Raw genomic sequence first — 21,776 nt, 5'->3', positions numbered from 1 at the left:
AATGGAGCCTTGGCTGCGGGAGGGGAAGAGAGAGACAGAGAGGAAGGAGAGGGGGAGGGGTGGAGAAGCAGATGGGCGCTTTTCCTGTGTGCCCTGGCCGGGAATCGAACCCGGGACTCCTGCACGCCAGGCTGACTCTCTACCACTGAGCCAACCAGCCAGGGCCTGCTGCACACTTTTATGGTCATTGCGGGCTACAGCCTCGCCAAACATACTTTAGTGTGAAGTTTGGCTGGGAAGGAGAAGAATCTCATCATGATGGAGAGGGAACCTGTTTATGAGTTCAGAAGAAAGACAAGATGAGATAGAGAGAGATGGAAAGTCAGAGAAGAGAGGGGAACTTAGGAAGTCAAAGAGATACCAAGGCTGTGGAGCTCCCAGGAGGGGTTGTCTTTGACCAGATGGGGAGGTCCCACAGTCTCTAGAGAGTGGAGTCAAAGATGATGGAAGGGAGGATCCATTTCTTGGTGGGACAGAGGAGTACCATAAGGATGAGAACATTTCTACCTGTTGTCTTTTATTTTCTTAGCAAAGCTCAAGGGGTGGGAAATGCTTAGAAAAGTCACTATGGGGAAAGGGCGAGTGTGCCGACAGGGATGCTAACAAGGGTTTCCAAGTTGCTCAGCAGCCCGCTGAGGCTGCAGTAGACTTTGTAGTAGCGCCAATCTGCGTGGGCTGTGATTTTCTCCAGCAGAGCTCAGGATCCCAGAAGTCAGACAGAAGGAAGGGCTGGCCCAATCAGGCTGGAGTCCAGCCAGACAGGAGCAGCAGCGGAACTGGGCAGAGGGGAGGGAGGGCTTAGGCTTAGGAGGCTGATGAGATGGCTCCTGCAGCTTAGGCTGAATAGGGAAGGAAATGAAAAGTGGGGTGAGGTGGGGTGGGGGTTTGATGCAATGACAGAAAGTGGCAAGGGAAAGAGACTGTAGATTTTGAGGAGGCTGAAAACCCAACCTAGGAGCGGGCGGGCTAGGAGGTGGGAGGCTCTGATCAGAGTGGGCTAGAGAACAATTCAAGGCAATATGTAATCAGTGTTAAATAGGATGGCATGCAATGTAAGTGGGCATACATGCTGGGGAGGAGGGCTGCTCAGGGGAGTGAGTGCTCAGTGCAGATTGGGAGAGATCCAGTGCAATTTGCTGCATTAACATTCACAGCCTGGGAGGCACCCACCAAGGGGAATTCAAGGTGTCAATGTAGCAAATAGTATCTTGAAACCTAGAAGACACTAGGTGGATCAGACCTTTCAGAAGACAGTTTCTTTGGTCTGAATAGAGGTAGAGAGTGAACAATAGAAGGGAATATGAAGATGCTCTTAATCCTGCCTGTGAATTGCTACAGTCCTCTCTGTGAGGTGCCTTGCAGTTTATGCTCATCTTCACCTGGCCTGCCTCACACACTCCCTGCTTCAAGCGCCTCTTTGACTCCATCTCCATTCTCCCCCTCCTCAGCTGATCTCGAAATTTCAAAATTTCCCAGGATAAGGCTATCAATTAATATGGGATTTCTGGAGGAGCGGTGAGTGGAAGAAATCAACAAGGCGGTCCCTGGTGAAGACAAGGTTGGCTGCATTTTCCCTGGATCACGTGTGTCTGCAAACAGAGAGGTTAATCACTGGCCTGAAGTAGCACAGCTGGTGGGCAGCAGAGCCCAGTGCAGGCCAGCACTTTGTCTTCAACACAGCTCAGAGGGAGTCAACTGCTTCCCTTCCCTGCCCACTTCCTGGTCAGTCAAAACCTGAGCCTCCAGTTTTTTCACTTTATATGTTCTTTAAGCTGTTATCAGTGTAAGTATCTGCTGTTTTTCCCTGTCAAATATCCATTTTCCTTCTTTCTTTTGATCTCAGCACCCAATGTGACGCTGGTGAAATACCTTTACCCCCACCTCTGCCACATCCTAGGTGACTCTGTCCAGTGATGACCATGTGGTCCAAGGTAGTCAGCTCATTGCCCTCTCACTGAAATTTGAATCCTCAGTCGACTGCTGGAGCTCTATGTTCCAGAAATGGGGCTTTACCTGAGGGACAGCACCTGGTACTAAGATCCCGGACCCATTTGTTCGAAACCGGGTTCTAAAGCTTTTCTTTCTCATCGGCAGATCCTTCCAGAAAGTTCCCCATGTGTAACTGTGTAAGTGGGTTCTTGGAGAAGCAGGGCTGGTGGGAAGAATTCTGTGGAGTGTTTTGTTTTGTTTTGTTTTGTTTTGTCTCGTTTTTCAGTGTGCGACCTGTGGAGATGCATTACATCAATTTCCCGGAACCCTTTCTCGGGTGTCTCACTCTGCTTCAGTACTTGCATTGCAAAATTCTACAAGCTTTTTATAATTGCCCTCAAAGATGCTTGCTTCCTAGAAGAAGCACGTTATCATTGTAAAAACAGATAACCAGGATTTTTTTTTTCTGTATTTTTCTGAAGCTGGAACCAGGGAGAGACAGTCAGACAGACTCCCGCATGCGCCCCACCAGGATCCACCCGGCACGCCCACCAGGGGGCGACGCTCTGCCCCTCCGGGGCGTCGCTCTGTTGCGACCAGAGCCACTCTAGCGCCTGGGGCAGAGGCCGAGGAGCCATCCCCAGTGCCCGGGCCATCTTTGCTCCAGTGGAGCCTCGGCTGTGGGAGGGGAAGAGAGAGACAGAGAGGAAGGAGAGGGGGAGGGGTGGAGAAGCAGATGGGCGCTTCTCCTGTGTGCCCTGGCCGGAATCGAACCCGGGACTTCTGCACGCCAGGCCGACACTCTACCACTGAGCCAACCGGCCAGGGCCAACCAGGATATTTTTATAGGCAGCCCAGCCTTTGGGGCCTGTGGCAAGCACCTGAGGGACAGCCTGCCCCAGCTGCATGCCCTCTGAAAGGTTTGGGTCTCTACTCTTTCAGACTCCCCTCCCTCGGAGTCCCCTAAGGTGGAAGGACTAACATGGCCAGAGACCTCTGTGAGATAATTTTGTTTTGTTTTTAAGATTTATTGATGTTAGAGAGGGAGAGAGGGTGGGGAGGAGCAAGATATCACAGTTGCTTCACATTAGTTGTTCCTGTGTTGCGTCTCAGGTGTGCAGGCCCAGTGTGAGAGAGGTTCGCTCCTTGCCCAGCAGCTGGTACAGAGGTGCTCCTAGACACAGACTTCCACCTTCCTCCTCTCCAGTGCACCTCAAAATTCAATGACGCAGAAACAGAATTCTCCGGGGCTCTCTATGGTGCCCCCTTTCTTCCCCACTCAACCAGACTTTAAAAATAAATGTACAGAAGGTCCCCTGTTGGTCCATGAAGACTCAGTTTGAAACTTTCAAATGCTGTTGCAGGGCCAGCAAAGTTATCTTCAGTGTTTATCTTATTTAACTACTTTTTCCTCTTCACACTTCTTCACATCCTTCTGCTGTCAAAACCTACTGTCAGGGAAGGTTCTGTTATCAGTCATTTACACTTGGGGATTCATTTCAATGCCAGTATTTCCGCTGTCCCATAGATGATTAGGTTTTCAGCCACTTTTTCAGCTTAGGCATCAGCAGTCTGGGGGGGAAGGAAATAAAAGGAGCAAGAACCCTTCCTTTTATCTCTGAAATAATATTATAGTACCAGGCACTTTGTAGATATTATACCATGTAAATAGTTGAGTTCAGATTAAATGATTTAAGACATGTATAGTATTTAGCACAGTGCCCAGTACATAGTAGCTATTATTTGAAAAAAATAATAATCCTCATAACAACCCAATGAGATGAGTATTACTCCATTTAATAGATGAAGAAACAAAGGTAGATGACTTTCAAAATTCACTCAGATAATAGATGCAGGACTAGGGTTTAAATTCTGATATATCTGACTCTAGGATGTGCTCTTCCCATAACACCATTTAGATTTCAAATCACTAAAACCTCAGCTTAACCTGCTTACCAGTTAGTCTGGCCTGAAACTTGGGCACAAGGGGAAATATGTTCTAAAATGCCTCATTAAAAAAAAAAAAAAAGATTTAATTTATTGATTTTCCAGGGGTCGGGAGAGAAGTATCAACTCAGTTAGTTCGCTTCCTGTATATGCCTTGACTGGGCAAGTCCAGGATTTTAAACCTGTGACTTCAGCATTCCAGGTCGATCATCTATTCCCTGCACCACCCCAGGCCAGGCTAAAATGCCTCATTTTTAAAAAGGCTTTATTTACCATGAAAAACTTTTCTATTAGTTTGGTACACCCTCACCACTGCCCAGAGCAGTGGAGGTTATTTCTCTCACCTGGTACTCACAGCACTTTATAATGGGGAAGTGACAGCCTAAGAAGATAAGAAAAGTCTCTAAAGTCCCCAAAGGTCAGTCAAGCTCCAGTAGAAGTCTCTTTAATTTACCTCTGTTCTCAAGTGAGCCCAGGAGAGATGAGCCTTGGTCTACTTCCTTTTAGGACAAGACACAAAACCAAGTGCCTAAGGAGTATATAATAATGCTAATCCATGCCTCCTTCCTTCCTTAAATTTCCCTAGCCATTGTATCCAAGAACTCTATCTGACACAACCTACAAGAGAAGCAGGCTGTGTACATTTCCAGGAAAATGGGTGTGTGACTTACTGACAGGGGTGGTGGGGATTTTGGTTAGAACTTGGTGTTAATGGGGTCATCCCTAATGAACAAGGCAGGACAACACTAAAACAAAACTCTGTTCCCATGTCTGACCACCTCCTAGACTGAAGCTGTGGGTTCACAAAGCCAAGAGCCTAAGCTTGGCTTGTGGAAAACAAAGCAACCCAGAACCCAGTGCCCATGCAAGAACACTTGCTCATTTGTAACATCTGCCTCTCCAGCTTCTTAGCAATGGAGGGACATTTGTACTAGGATACGGCCTCTCTCAAACGCTCCCCTGAACATGCACTGACTACAGAGATTCCTTATTCTTCATGGAAAATGTTTTTGCTACATGATAAAGCCTGACCTTTGATTTGGAGGTTCTGTGTAGTATCTCCTTTCTGGTGAATTCAAAATAAAATCCTTCCAAAAGGTACTCCCCTCCTGCAGGTGGCTTTGAGGCTCTATCATGAACCAGTCTGGAGGCAAGCTGCACAGTCCCTCCTGAGAACACTCCCTGGGTCCACCTTGATGCGTACGGTTGTGTCTCCCAACAAACTCTCCTCATTTTCCAGGTTGATAGGGAAGTCTACACAATGTAAGAAAGTCATTCCAAGGCTTCTCCCAGGTTTTGTTAATCAGACATGATGGCTGATTAGTCAGAGATCCCCATTAAAGCCCTTTTGCCTCTAAATCATACAAGAATACATGGACTCCGCAGTGCTGTCCTTAAATAGATTTGCATAAGGAGGGTTCCTTCCTTGTGGGAGAACTTTGATCTGCAAGGCTTTGCATTTCCCTCATTCAGTTTTTTTGGTTTTTAATTTTTTTTCTAAGTGAGAGGAGGGGAGATAGAGAGATAGACTCCCACATGCACCCTGACCAGGATCACTCCAACCCCATCTGGGGCCGATGCTCAAATCAACTGAGCTATCCTCAGCACCTGGGGTCAATGCTCAAACGATTTGAGCCACTGGCTGCAAGAAGGAAGGGGAGAGAAGCAGGTGGTTGCTTCTCATGTGTGTCCTGACCAGGAATCAAACCCAGAACATCCACACTCCGGCCCAACACTGTATCCACTGAGCAACCCAGCCAGGGCCTCCCTCATTCAGTTTTATCCATCAATATTTTTTCTGCCAAATTTCATTTGTGATCTAAATAGGGTTCACAACTGGGCTGATACCAAGGTCAAGCGATGTCTTGAGAAGGTCTAATAGCCATTATCATTACTACGAGGGCTGGATCTCTGGTCTCCCATGTTTCCGTAGTAACTGGCTGGGAAAACCTTCTGTGCTAGAGCCCTGAGCAAGGTTCATCTGCAGCTCTTGTCCTCCAGGACTCTGATGGTGTCAGGACTATAGGTAGCAGCAGGTCTCAAGTGCTGGGCACAGAGCCCAGATATGGAAGGCTGAAACAAAGCTGCATGCAGATTAGGGCATAGGCAAGGATTAGGTCAGACCTGAAAAATACCTCTACAAATCTATCAACCAGCTAGGAGGGAAGGACAGGGGCTAGATCAGTGCAGGGTGACCAGTGGGGGGTCCTGGAAGACAGTATGGGAAAATCAGAAGGCAACCTGTCAAGAGTTAGAGTTGAAGGCAAACCAGGAAAATAGTAAAAAATAATAGTAACTAAAATAATAATTTTTAATTGTTGATTTTTCGCAAAAGTATTGATTAACTCAATGGGAAAGGGATCATTTTTTCAACAAATGGTGCAGAAAAAAGTGCTTAAAAATAAGCAAAAATGAACCTTGACCATTCTATTAAAAATTTTAATTTGAAATTGATTTGTAAAGGCTAAAACTATAAAGCCTTTAACAGAAAACAGAAAAAAACCTTAATGACCTTGGGTTTGCTAAAAAAATTTTTTTAAAGGACTCAAAAAGTATAAACTATAACAGTGTGAATATATTTAATGCTAACTTGTACACTTAAAAGTACATAGGCCCTGGCCGTTGGCTCAGTGGTAGAGCGTCAGCCTGGCATGCAGGAGTTCCGGGTTCGATTCCGGGCACACAGGAGAAGCGCCCATCTGCTTCTCCACCCCTCCCCCTCTCCTTCCTCTCTGTCTCTCTCTTCCCCTCCCGCACCCAAGGCTCCATTGGAGCAAAGTTGGCCTGGGCGCTGAGGATGGCTCCATGACCTCTGCCTCAGGCGCTAGAATGGCCCTGGTTGCAACAGAGCAAGGCCCCAGATGGGCAGAGCATCGCCCCCTGGTGGGCATGCCAGGTGGATCCTGGTCGGGTGCATGCGGGAGTCTGACTGCCTCCCCGTTTCCAGCTTCAGAAAAATACAAAAAAAAAAAAAAAAAGTACTTAAAATGGTAACTTTTATAATGTGTTTTATTTTACCACAATAATACAAATAATATTAAAAGATTAAAAAAAAGCAAACTATAAATAAAAAAATGCAGGCCCTGTCCCAGTGGCTCAGTGGATAAGCATCATCCCAGTGCACCAAGGTTGCAGGTTTGATCCCGGTTAGGGTATGTATGAGAAGCAATTAATGAGTGCACAGCTAAAAAGAACAAGTTGATGCTTCTCTCTTTCTTCCCATCCTTCTTTCTATCTCTCTCTGTCTCTCCATGACTCTCTCTCTCTCAATCAATGGGGAAAAATTTTTAATTCACAATTTTAAACTTTTGTGCTTTAAAAGACTGTTATGAAACTAAAAGGTAAAACATGAAAAACTGCAAAACCTTTTGGACCAAGGACATATTCCAGAATATATATAGAACTCTCACAACTCAATAATAATAAAAACAACCACCCAATTTTTTTAAATGGGCAAAAACTTTGATCAGACATATCACCAAAGTAGACAGATGGCAAATGAGCACATGAAAATATACCTAAAATAATTAGTCATCAGGAAAATTCAAATTAAAACCATAATGAGAAGCCCCTATATACCTACCAAAATGGCTAAAATTAAAAAGACTATAGCAGCCCTGGCTGGTTTGCTCAGTGGTAGAGCATCGGCCCAGCATGTGGAAGTCCCAGGTTCAATTCCCAGCCAGGGCACACAGGAGAAGTGCCTATCTGCTTCTCCACCCTCCCCTCATTTTTCTATCTCTCTCTCTTCCCCTCCCGCAGCCAAGGCTCCATTGGAGCAAAGTTGGCCCAGAAACTGAGGAGGGCTCCATGGCCTCCACTTCAGGCACTAGAATGGCTCCAGTTGCAATGGAGCAACACCCCAGATGGGCAGAGCATCGCCCTCTGGTGGGATTTTCAGGTAGATCCGGGTCGCATGTGGGAGTCTGTCTCTCTGCCTCCCTGCTTCTCACTTCAGAAAAATTAAAAAAAAAAAAAAAAAAAGACTATAGCAAATGTTGCAAAAAAGTGGAGCAACTAAAATTCTTCATACACTGTTGATAGAAATGTAAAATGGTAAAACCACTTTGGACAATAGTTCAGTCATTTCTGATAATATTAAATATATATCCTACTATATGATTTAGTGATACAACACCTAGGTATTTACCTTAAGGGGAAATGAAAGCTTAAATGTTCATATTTTATTCATAATAGCCAAAAACTGAAAATTATTCAAATGTCCATCAAGAACATTTCATATTTTTGTACAATGGAATACTACTCAGCAATTAAAAGGAATGGATTACTAGTATATTTTACAACATAAGAACCTCAAGACAATTATGCTGAAAGAAGTCAGACAAAAAAAAAAAAAGTACATACTATCTGCTTTCATGTATAAAATTCTAGAAAATGCAGCCTGACCTGTGGTGGCGCAGTGGATAAAGCATCAATCTGGAATGCTGAGGTTGCCGGTTCAAAACCCTGGGCTTGCCTGGTCAAGGCACATACAAGAAGCAACTACTCGCCCTGGCTGGTTGGCTCAGTGGTAGAGCGTCGGCCTGGCGTGCAAGGGGTCCCGGGTTTGATTCCCGGCCAGGGCACACAGGAGAAGTGCCCACCTGCTTCTCCACCCCTCCCCCTCTCCTTCCTCTCTGTCTCTCTCTTCCCCTCCAGCAGCGAGGCTCCATTGGAGCAAAGATGGGCCGGGCGCTGGGGATGGCTCCTTGGCCTCTGCCCCAGGTGCTAGAGTGGCTCTGGTCGCGACAGAGCGACGCCCCGTAGGGGCAGAGCATCACCCCCTGTTGGGCGTGCCGGGTGGATCCCGGTAGGGCACATGCGGGAGTCTGTCTGACTGTCTCTCCCCGTTTCCAGCTTTGGAAAAATACAAAAAAAAAAACAAAAACAAAAAAACAAACAAACAAAAAGAAGCAACTACTACAAATTGCTGCTTCTCACTGCTCTCCTTGCCCCCTCACCCTGACTCTCTCTCCTCTCTAAAAATCAATAAATAAAATCTTACCCCCCAAAATTCTAGAAAATGGAAATTAATCTATTGTGTCAGAAAGCAGATAATTGTTTGCTTAGGATCAGGGTTGAAGAGTGGAGGTGGTGAGGAATGGATTACAAAGGGGCACTAGGAAGCTTTGGAGAGTGATAGACATTTTTTATCTTGATTGTAGCAATGGTTTGATGGCTGCACACATACATATGTCAGAACTCATCAGATTGTATGCTTACAGATGTGCAGTTAATTATATATCAATTATAATTTAATAAAGCCTTTTTAAAAAGCAAAAAAAAAACTACCTGAATCATTACCAGCTAGAAGCAGCGGTCATTGGGGCTTGGACGTGAGCTGCAAAGTATAGAATTGTGACAACAATTCCAGTGCCATGCAGACTTTTCCTGGAAGTGAACTTGTCCTGAACTCCTGCTCCTAGTGACAGCTCCTAACAGACTGAACTGGGGTTGGGTTGCATTTTTCAGGGATTTGGCATGGTGTTGGGGCCAACTTGGACTTGGTGAACATGTTAAGGACACTACTCTTTTATGGATTCTTGCTGTATTGGCCAAGAGCTTGCTTAAAGGCCTTAATCACTGTAAAAAAAAAATAGAAGACTGGATAAAGAAGATGTGGCACATATACACCATGGTATACTATTCAGCCATAAGAGATGATGACATCGGACCATTTACAACAAAATGGTGGGATCTTGATAACATTATACGGAGTGAAATAAGTAAATCAGAAAAAAACAAGAACTGCAGGATTCCATACATTGGTGGGACATAAAGATGAGACTAAGAGACATGGACAAGAGTGTGGTGGTTAGGGACGGGGGAGGGGCACAAAGAAAACTAGATAGAAGGTGACGGAGGACAATCTGACTTTGGGTGATGGGTATGCAACAGAATTGAATGACAAGATAACCTGAACATGTTTTCTTTGAATATATGTACCTTGATTTATTGATGTCACCCTATTAAAATTAATAAAAATTTATTTATAAAAAAAAGCAAAAAAAATGTAAAGGAAAAAACCACCACCATTTTAAAATTTAATTTAATTTATTTTTTTATTTATTCATTTTAGAGAGAAGAAGAGGGGTGGGGAAGGAGCTGAAAACACCAGCTCCCATATATGCCTAGACCAAGCAAGCCCAGGGTTTCAAACCGGCAACCTCAGTGTTCCAGGTCGATGCTTTATCCACTGCACCACCACAGATCAGGAACCACCCCCTTGTTTTCAATAAGGAATACATGGTCCATCTACGGCCATACCACCCTGAACGTGCCCAATCTCGTCTGATCTCGGAAGCTAAGCAGGGTCGGGCCTGGTTAGTACTTGGATGGGAGGAATACATGGTCCCAGCTAGAATGTGGGTTGTAGAAACTTCACTAATTTTGGATTCAGGCTCTATTTATGACTCACTAGCTGTGTGACCTTGGCCAAATCACGCGACCTCTCTAAGTCTTGCTTTCTTCATCTGTTATAATAGGGATAATAATAATCTGGAATTTGTAAATTATTTGAAACAATGGCTAAAGGATGAGAAATGTTGGCTGTCCTTATCATCATCATTTGTATTGCCGATGATTGAATACAAAGCATTTCAGTGGAGATCGGCATCCAGGTGCGTGGACGAAAGGGAGTAGGTGAGAAATCAAGAATTTAAGTCAGACCGGGATACCCAGAAGTCCTACAGCCCCAAAGGAATAGTGTTTTGCAGCAAACTTCTACTAAGCCTGAGCCCATTCCTCAGGTTTAGCCAGTCTAGAAGCTGCAGGGGAGACAGGTGGATGAACATGGATGAAAGTGTGTGGGTGGAAAATAAAGACAGTTTGACAGACTGCCTGGGAACCCTTGCAAAAGTTTCCATCTTTCTAGCCAATATCTTATTGGTGCACATTAGACACACTGGAAGATGAATTCTCTGTCCCTCTCACCCAGAAAGTGGTTTTCTATCTTATCAGAGGGACCACCTTTCAGTCTTCCAACGACTTCCAAGCAACTACCTCTTGTGACTTAATCACAGCTCACACTAGATCTGGGTGCCAGCTGAGGGCATCAGCACCACTGAGCTTCTTCCTGGTCTGGGCACTCAGAGTGCTCACTTAGTCCCTGCCCAGAATAGCAGCCACAGGGCAGCACTACTGCCACTGGCGGTGGACTACATATGGTAAGGGCTGTAAAATCTGCAGAGAAAAAGGCAAGGCTTGAGAGGAAGTATTGAACTGGTACAGGTGGAGGCTGGGAGGGGAGACGGCTGGTCAGAAACTCATTACCAGGCCAAGCAAGCACAGATCTGAAAAATTCGTGGAATCAGCAACCAGGTCTGAGCTGGGATCCAGCTGGCGAGAAGCCTGGGTGCAGGCAATTTCATTCTCTGGAAAAGGTTCCTACAGGAGCAGGAAGGAGGAAGGAAATAGGAAAAGGATCATTCAAGTTAATAAACAGGTAAGCCAGCCCAGTGCCTCAGTTTCTGAGAGGGCTTGAGCCCAGAGTAGATGATGCTGCATGGTAGAACAATGTCCCAGCCCAAAGAAACCACAGCCAAGGACACAGGCTCTTGACAGCTCGTGGCTCAAAATCCAGCTCCACTTCTATGCTGGTTAGGCTCCATTTGCCCTTGCCCCTCCACTCTGTCCTGCTCTGTGCCCAGGTGACTGGCCTGGTCATACTGCATCACCTAGGTCTGTGATGGCGAACCTTTTTATAAAAACCGCCCATTTTTGCAGTGCTGGTCAACTTGGTCCCTCCCGCCCACTAGTGGGTGTTCCAGCTTTCATGATGGGCGGAGCAGAGCAATCAAACAGTGCAGTGGTTGGCCCACCATGAAAGCTGGGCCGCCCACTAGTGGGCGGGAGGGACCAGGTTAACCAGCACTGCAAAAGTGGGTAGTTTTTATAAAAAGGTTCGCCATCAGGGACCTAGGTTCTGGATGAGTTTGGCCCATGTGAGGGAGGGGAGGGGTTGGAAAGCAGGAAAAAAAGAGAGGTCAGATATTTCTTCTCTGTTTCTTCCCTGCTTGGAGGTTGGTCCTGGCAGTGGCTGTGTCTCTCTGTGACTCTAGGTCCACCCCCAGTTCTCACCCATCTCCAGCCTCACTCCTTCCACTACTTGATTCTTCAGGCTCAGGGGTGGTCAGAGCTATCTGCCATTGCTCATCTCTGATGCCTCACCAGCTCTTGTTCGTCCTTTAACCCTGCTCTCACCTCTCTAAGTGAAATGTCTTTGTTTAAAGCATATTCAGTGGATCCTACCCCCTCCACAACCTACCTGATACCGTCTCTTACAGTCTCTTGTTAGCTGTGTAGCCCAGGGCATCAGCTCATCTGTAGGTGGGGGTCCTAGAAGTTGCAAGGACCAGACGAGATAGTGCACACAGTTAGCCACTGCTGTTATCCCAGGTGACACTCTAGCAGAGGGCCCTCAGGATAATGACTGCTGGATTCTCTAGGTATCCTAGTCCCTTCTCCCACCTTCCTGTGTCTTTTTCCCCCTTAGAGAAGCCCTGCTCACTCAGACTGAAGGACAGAGGAAGAGCATCCCTCCAGCTCATCGTGCTGGCCTGGGAAAGAAGGAGAGCATTCTGCCAGCCTGGCACATCAACCTTCCCCCGACAAAGGTCAGGCTGCCCAGAATGAGGAAGTACATACCTGCAGCCAGGAAAGGTAAATTCAAACCCGAAAATATAGGAACTGAGTCTTTCAATCAACACGGGCCTGCTGCGTCCTGCGAAGCACTGTTTATGAGGCAATAAACCACTTAAATGACTCAGTTTAAGAACAAATATGGTCTCCTTGAATGACTTATGAGAAGATACTGCTACTAAGGGCTCCAGGAGTGGAGGGCCGGAGGGTGAGGCCAGATACCTTTGCTTGGGAGCTACAGGTTTCCCCTGAGGGTGGAGGGGAGCTTCACAGGGAACAGCAGCCCCTGGAGAAGAAGCCATGGAGTGGCTGCCCCTGGGGAAGACTCCAGGGTTCAGGGAGGGCAGCCTGAATCACATACTAAAAGCCAGTTGTTGTGCTCTGCAAAGTTGTGAGGAAGAGAGAATGATGTTTTCAGGGGGCAGGGAAAGGGAAGACTAGAGTGTGGTCGTCAAAAGCATGACATGAAGTCCTGAGTTTGAAACTTGGTTCTACCATTTACTATGTGACCTTGGCAAATGTACTTACCTTCGCTGTGACTCAGTAGTCACCTGTAAGATAGGGATAATAAATAATAATAATATGCCTGTCTTATAGAGGTTGTGTGACAATTAAGTGGGATAATACATGTAATATGCTTAGCATGAGGCCTGGAACATGTAAGTGCTTATCAAGAATGTCATCACTACATTCACTGCTTTCCATCTAGCCATCTTTTCCCAGAGAGCCAGGGTGCCTGGGAGATTAACCTTGACACCTACTTCTCAGCAGGTGATACAGTAACACAAATTGCAGACAAAGATCAACTCTGACAGCCCAGCCCAGTTCTCTCCTGTGTCCAGAGGCTGCTGGAGGTAAAGGGTGGGGCTGAGGAGAGCAGAGTGACTGGCGCCAAGTGAATTATATGCAAACAGCTTACAGAACAGGGGCATAATGGCTGGTGGTCCCTTGGGGAAGTGCCTTGGATACTCTTTGCTATAGGACTGGCACAGCTGGACACGACTGCATACCCTTTGTAGAAGGTAAAATAGTAGGAAGAGGGTCCCAGTTTCAAAAGCCCACCCATACTCATAGAAAATACAATCAGCTGATGTTTGAAAGATGTGTGGTAAAGAGAGGGTGCTACCAAGAGTAAAAGGTCAGCTGGTTTCCAGGCGGGTTCCCAAGGCCATAGCTGACCTTGATGAATTTTCCAAAGTCTAGGCTATCCCTCATTAGGCCCCAAAACTTAATATGATCGACAGGTTGAGAGTGGATTGTCTTCTACAAATAGACTAATATCAACCAAAGTAGTAAAACACAATATAAAAACCAGAATACTAATCCTCCCTCCCTCCCTCCCTTCCTTCTTCTCTTCTTTCCTCCCTCCCTCCCCCTCTCTTTTTCTTTCTTCCCTTTTCTTTCTTTCTTTCTTTCTTTCTTTCTTTCTTTCTTTCTTTCTTTCTTTCTTTCTTTCTTTCTTTCTTTCTTCCCTTTTCTTTCTTTCTTTCTTTCTTTCTTTCTTTCTTTCTTTCTTTCTTTCTTTCTTTCTTCCCTTTTCTTTCTTTCTTTCTTTCTTTCTTTCTTTCTTTCTTTCTTTCTTTCCTTCTTTCTTTTCTTCCTTCCTTCCTTCCTTCTTTCCTTCCTTCCTTCCTATGTTTAGTGAACCTGCCTACATACAAGACAGCTATAAATAGGGCATAGGCTCTCATCTCATAGCGCATACATTCTAGTTGAGGAAATAAGAAATAAACACCTATCAATGAAATCAGAAGCCAAGCCACGGACTTGAAAAAATATTTACAAAAGATATATTTGAAAAGAAATGTTCATCAAAATATGCAAAGAACTCTGCAATATAAACTCAACAATAAGAAAACAACCCCAAAATAGGGCAAAAGATCTGAATAGATAGCAACCTCATCACAGAAAAAACAGACAAGTAAACATATGAAAAGATGCTCAATATCATGTGTCATTAGGGAATTGCAAATTAAAACAACAACAAGATTATACTGGACACCTATGAGGATGGCCAAAATCCAAAACACTGACAAGACTAAATGCTGGTGAAGACGTGAGGCAACAGGAACTCTCATTCATTGTTGGAGGGACTGGAAAAGGGGAGAGCCACGTTGGAGGTTTGGCAGTTTCTAACCAAATTAAACATACTCTTACCATTCAATACAGTAATGGTGCTTCCTGGTATTTACCCAAAAGATTTGAAAAGTTATGTCCTCATAAATACCTGTACATGAATGTTTATAGCAGCTTTGTTCCTAATTGCCCAAACTTGGCAGCAACCAAGATGTCCTTCAGTAGGTGAAGAGATAAATAAACTATGGCAATTCATACAATGGAATATTTTTCAGCACTAAAAAGAAATGAGCCCAGGTCACACAAAAAGACCACATGTAAGTGTTTTAGCTGACAGGTCCAGCTGGGATCCCAGCCAACAGTCAGCATCAAAGGCCACACATGTGAGTGAGGATGTCTTTAAAATGTCTCTGTCAGAGGTGTGGGGGGAGTAAATAAAAAATAAAATAAAATAAAATTATTCTAGCTCTAGTTCCAGTCATTGTCTGGCTGATATTGTGTGAGAAACCCTAAGCAAGAACTGCCTAGCTGAGAAATGATAATAAAATGATTTTTGTTTTAAGCCACTAAATTTAGAGGTGACTTGTTACACAGCATTAGATAACGAGGACACATGGTTATTTCAGTGATGATTTGATTGTCTATGTCCCCTGCTGAAAGAAGATGGAAACTGGGTTTCTCTCATCCACAGCTATATCCCTACGATCTAGCAAAGGGTACTTGCTCAATAAGAATTTGTTAAGTGAATGAACATGTCATTGATTCTTAAGAACCACTTGATGAAGTCATTAAGGTAGGCACTCTTATCATATTTGTAGATAAGAAAACTGAGCCCAAAGAGGTCAAGTGACTTACCTAAAGCCTCACATCTAATAACTGTCAGAGTAAGACTAGATTCCATGTCTCTGAACTCCTCCAACTAGCATCTTTCTCCTGTGCCATGCTGATGTCAAGCAGATCCCATGTACATAGCTCTGTGTAAGTGTCCAAAACTGGGGTGGTCCTCTGGAATGATAGCATCCTTCCTGAAACAGGTAGTTTTTACTTAAGATGTTGAAACAGCCTGACCAGGCGGTGGCACAGTGGATAGAATATCGGACTGGGATGTGGAGGACCCAGGTTCAAGACCCTGAGGTCGCCAGCTTGAGTGCGAGTTCATCTGGTTTAAGCAAAGCTCACCAGCTTGGACCCAAGGTCACGGGCTTGAGCAAGGGGTTACTCAGTCTGCTGTAGCTCCGCAGTCAAGGCACATATGAGAAAGCAATCAATAAACAACTAAAGTGCCACAACGAAAAATTGATGCTTCTCATCTCTCTCCCTTCCTGTCTGTCCCTATCTATCCATCTCTCTCTGTCATTGTCAAAAAAAAGAAAGAAAGAAAGAAAGAAATAAGAAAGAAAGAAATAAGAAAGAAAGAAATAAAGAAAGAAAGAAAAGAAAGAAAGAAAGAAAGAAAGAAAGAAAGAAAGAAAGAAAGAAAGAAAGAAAGAAAGAAAGAAAGAAAAGATGTTGAAACAGGCATGGAAGATGGCAAGTCTGTGAGAACTAAGAGGGAATTTTAGGAGGAGAAAAGGTTTTTTTGAGTGATTTGTAGTCTGAAGTGAACTGGACATGTGTGGAATTGGCAGTGGCTTTCTTAGAATGGACAAGAGAAGTCTGGGATGAGTGAGGACAGGGACGCCAAGGGCTCTAGATGTAGGGAGGTCTCCTCTATTGAGTTCGATATCTGTTGAAACCCTGAGTTGTCCACCTTCTAGCCCAAAGCACCTAGTGACCCAAGGAGGGGAGTTGGCCCCAGGAAGAGAGTTCGTAGAGAAGCCATGACACTGATGAGGAAGATGACAGGACTTCATCTGTCCTGAAAATGGAGATTGCAGACCAGAGGAGGGAAGAACACTGCATTATCTCTTTTATTCCCTTTCTTCTGGCCTTTCCAAATGTGACAAGTTTCCATTTTCTTACCGGTGAAAGGAAAAATGACAACCAGGATTTCTTTTGAATGTTGGCAACAAAGCTCAGGCTTTTATTAGCGTGCAGTAAAAAGGGCATTGGCTGCAGTAACAAATAAATTAAATCCTGGTTGGCTTGGATTTTAACATCTTGACCTTTCTAAATTCACTTGCCCAGTGATTTACTTCCTTAGCTCCTTTAACCCAATATCCCCAACACTGACCTTCCAGTAGTTGCCATTTATCTTACCTCAGGAATACAGATCACAGACAAACCTGAGAATGGGTCTTAGAAACAATCCAAATGCATACAGTTATGGCTGGACATGCACACCATGGAAGTGCAAGAGGCAGCTTGTGGATGATGAGACCTGGGGTGCACTCAACAGCCAGAGATGCCAGTCATGACTGTGACTGTGTGCCAGTCCTTTAAACTTTTTGGAGCCTCAGTCTCCCTATCTGTCAAAATGAGAACAGTGTCACATTAGCATGGAGGACAGCTCCCTAAAAATAAAATTTCAAATTAAAGTACTTATTTTATAAGAATTTACTGAATACTTTTCATGAACAGATTGAGATCCCCAATGGAATATTAAACGTAGTCTCTCTTCTCAAGACTTCCAGTCCAGCTCTGGCTAGTTGGCTCAGTGGTAGAGCATGGGCCTGGCATGTGGATGTCCTGGGTTCAATTCCTGGTCAGGGCACACAGGAAAAGCACATCTGCTTCTCCACCCCTCCCCCTATCCCTTCTCTCTCTCTCTAGCTCTCTCTTCTCCTCCCACAGCCATGGCTCAGTTGGAGCAAGTTGGCCCCAGGTGCTGAGGATGGCTCCATGGCTGTGCCTCAGGTGCTAAAATAGCTCAGTTGCCAAGCAATGGAGCAACGGCCCCAGATGGGCAGAGCATTGCCCCATAGGGGGCTTGCTAGGTGGATCCTGGTTGGGGCACATACAGGAGTCTGTCTCTGCCTCTCCACTTCTCACTTAAGAAAATTTAAAAAATATTAAAAAACAACAGACTTCCAGTCTAGTGAGGGAGATAAGACATATGTATAGAACAGCAGCCAGCAGAGGGCTGGCAATCATGACAGAGTGAGTTGCAGAGGTAATAAATGTCATGATCAGTAAAGAAGGCTGCATGGAGGAGGTGAAGCTTGATGTGAGCATTGAAAGAAAGGCAATAGGTTGGTAGACAGACTAGAATATATAAATTTAATATACAGCAAAATTTTCAATAAAAAGTTTATTACATAAAAAGTTTATTTAAAACCCCAGTATATTTATAATCTGAAACTGCTCTGTGAGTAAACTGTGTTATTTATTTAAAGACATTTGCTACTACCTCTACAGAGCCACTCCCTGGTGCTCCCCCCTATGGGAAAATTAAACCTCCCTTCCTACTGAGGTCAAAGTTGGCCACGTGGCTTCATTTCCCAATGGAAGTGATGTACATCACATCTAAGCAGGTTTGAGAGCCATTCAGTGGTCTCCCACCCCATCCCTTTAGTCTGATTTTATTTTCTCTGGTATGCTCTGTGGTTAAGATGTGGATGAGAAACTTAAAAACATTAGAGGAAGACAGAATATGAAGAAAAGGAGAGCAGAGAGGACAAAAAATAACAGAAAAAATAAAATTAGTTCCCACCACGTAGGAGGGTCCTACAGTTCTGCGGGAATGGAGGTCATCTGCCCTTTCCCACTCTCATACAATACACCTTACCTTCCGGGGGCATTGCACCCTGGCTAAGGCTCCCCAGCTAAGAAACTCAGGACAGAAGTTGCAGAACTAAATCTGATAAGTTAGCCCAATAGAAATGGCTTGATATCCAGAGCCAGCCTTCTTTTCTTTAACTAAAAAGAAAACTGAGGTATGGGTTATCCAGAAAAGAGCACTGAGTTGGGAGTTGGGGGAACTGGGACCCAAAATCTGAACCTGTCCCTGATCAACAGAGTGACCTTGAACAAGTCACATGAACTCTCTGACCCTAGGTTCTCAGTGAAATGGGGTTTGGAGGGCTGGCTCAGGACACCAGCCAGCTTGCCATATGTTTCCCAGAATGCCAAACTTGCTCAGATCTTGCTCTTCAATCACCTCAACTCTTTCAATAGGCTTAAGGACACCTCTCTTTGTCGTTTCACTATAGATAGTAACTGTCCCAGAGTTGTTCCAGTTCCTCACCTGCTGTAAGGGTGGGAGTAATGACCTAAGGTTCAACAACATCTCTAGCTACTGGCTCTTGGCTCCGGAGAACAGCTGGGAGTGGTGTTCCTGGGAAAAGAGCTGAAGGCTGCTACAGTTTGGCTCTTTCCCTGAACAGCTGGTGTGGAGAACAGAGAGGGCAGGACAACCTCTGAGACTCTAGCCAACTGCAGTGTATATTAAGGGCAACCCAGATGGCCGCTAGCCAACAACCCATCCCTGTGTAATTTGCAAGCTGTAGTTTCTCCTTTTGAAGGTCTCTCTCTACTATATGAGGAAGGAGGCTTATCTCATTCCACTTCTGCACCTGCCGGGAGCCTGTGAGTCTCCTCCTTCCCCAGGGTCAATCTGCTGCTCCTCATATGGGCTCTGGGACTATTATGCTTAAATGGGCTTTAGAGGTAGGGTTCTAAAGGATGATCATATTCCTTTGCCCTCTCTGTTCCAAGCATGGATACAGGCTCTTCTCTTATTTTCCTAAGACTGTGAGGTTAACAAAACTACTGAAGGCTTGAGCTGGAAAAAGAGTGATACAATTACAGAAGAAAATCAATTAAGTTGGAGGTCATCTACAGACACTCCTGGAATCCACTGACCCATGACCTGGGGTGACTTGCTTGCCTTCTCCCCCTCCCCAAAGCCTTCAGACCTACCTCTGACTGCAGTGCTAACTTAACTCCCACACAGAAAGGCCCTTGGCAGATTCCCCTACCTGCAGTCCAGGCCCCCACCTCTCTACCCCCCCCCCAAGAAAAAAAAAGCCTCTCCTCCACCACGTGAGCATTGAAGGAACTTCTGCAGTGAGCAGTAGCTCCATATGCCCATTAGGGAGACAGCCTGCTGTTTTAGTATACACAGCCATGTATTTCCTTTTGTCTCAACCTGTCATTCCAGAATCAGCTCTGAGCTTTCCTCTGCATAACTGAAAAGCCCAGTTTTCCCCCCAAAACAAAAATCAGTCTTTCCCTTAGGTGTATTTTCCCTCTTCCCCTTGCTCAACAGAAAAGAACTGAGGCTTTGGAATTACTGTGTTGCCTGCTTCAAGCCTTCTAGGTTGCAGGAGTACCAAAGCCTGACATGAGAGAATGCCATCAAATAAGTAAAATCAGACATTAACAACATGATTGGGACCAGTCAAAATTGAAGGCTAAGGGGCCAGGCAGCCTTCAGAAGCAGGTCCTTCTACAAATCAAGGTTTTAAGCTAAGCATAGAATTAGAACGGCCTTCAAGTCTTTAGTACATGGCTACATCAGCCAGCAGGACCAAATTACCCCTATGTTTATATATATGTATAAAAAAAGTCATTGACCTATGAATAAACAGCACTTGACATAGAAAATTGCCACATTAAATACCCAGCTCCTCTGCCGATTACAGCAGCCTCCAGAGCTCTTCCAAATTGTCACCTAGGATGAATATGACAGCAAACAAAGCTGTAAAAGTAAGTAATCTGCTCTATAATTATTTTAGCGGCTGCAACTGCCAACCAGCAGGATCATTTATGAAAAAGGATGCAGCCATTCCTTATTAAAAATGCATGAATATGCAATCTCTTGATTGTGGAAATAATCAGCAGACTATCTAATGTAACAAGACTTAGCCACAGAAGAATTAATTAAGGTGAAATTGATTAAGGAGAAGAGGGTAAAAATCTATCTGTGATGATTCCGGCTCTGATTAAACTCAAGCATTAATTCTCACATTCTTTTCAAATTAAGAGCCTCATCTAAATGCTCCACATTAATATTCCAACATACCCCACCCTCCCTTACCTGAAGAGAAATGCAGACATTTCTAATGAAAGCTAAATCATGTTTTTGTTGACTATAGAGTCTATGTCTTAAGGATTTCAGGAGGTTGGAGTTATTATCATTATTATCTTAAATAAAAGCACAGGGTACAGGTGAGGGTAGTGAAATCCCCCAATTCATTCTGGCCCTGAGCACCTAGGATTTTCGTTAGAAGATTTCTCAAGGAAGCATTACAACACAAATAATCATGTGACAGCCTCTTGAATTCTCTTTGTTTTGCCACAACCTGCTCTGGTACAGATAAGAGGACCTTAAGGGGGTCATATATTCTATCCCTCGCCCCGAGACCCATCCGTAATTATCTACCATCTCCTGAGAGGCCTCTGGCCCGGGACTTCACAACTCCCTTGGTAACACAATCAGGCAGCTAATATATTCCCAGCTCCAACTGGTCCTGTCCCTCCACCCCTGCAGCCATTTGAAGGATGTAAGGAGAACTTCCTCTGCATCATTAATTTTTTTTTCTGTCTTCACTTTTCCTCCTTTAGGAACCCTCTCTGTGGTTCCTGGCTCTTCCCATCCAAACTGTACTTACATTTTACAGGGTCATTGACCCTTCTTTCCTCTCCAATAACCACTACCTTTGCAGCTCTTCGTCTATCTGTCGCCTTGGTTTCTGTACCATGGCTGTTATGGTTGAGTACATCCTTTGGGCCGGGACAGGCACTTTGTGGCTGAGAAGCACCCCCAGAAGGCTCTGAACTGTCTGTTCACACCATGTGGGGAGGCCCACCCCAGTCAAATTACTCTGAGATGGGAGCAGCTTTATTAGTGATATGTAGGGAGACAGAAGTAAAGAAGCAATTTCAAGGCCTTTGTTTGGCCTGAGTCTGATCTTATTTTCTCTTCACCACCTTGGAAGGCAGTCATGTTCTCATCTGAGGGGAGAGCCAGAGCTATTCACAGAGACCTTCGAGCAGAATCTCTGTCCACCTTGGGAGTCAGCTGGGGTACCCATGGAGTTTGCCAAGCAGTGTTGGGCAGAGGGTGCATTCCAGGAAGAGGGAACAGCATAAGAGAACCCGGGAACAGCATAGAATGTGGCAGATTTCACTTTCCTGGGCCTACAAGGGAGATCTCATTTATATTTATGACCAAATATCCATGGTGTCCCCTCCCCACACAGCCCTACTTGCCACTCTCAAGCATAGTGGGTGCAAATGTTGGTGGAGGAATTCAGCCACCAAGGGGCTATGAAACTACCAATGCTAATAGCCTCAGGAAG

Source organism: Saccopteryx leptura, chromosome 3 (genome assembly GCF_036850995.1).
Source record: "Saccopteryx leptura isolate mSacLep1 chromosome 3, mSacLep1_pri_phased_curated, whole genome shotgun sequence".
NCBI lineage: Eukaryota > Metazoa > Chordata > Mammalia > Chiroptera > Emballonuridae > Saccopteryx > Saccopteryx leptura.
This window is presented reverse-complemented; position numbering follows the sequence as displayed.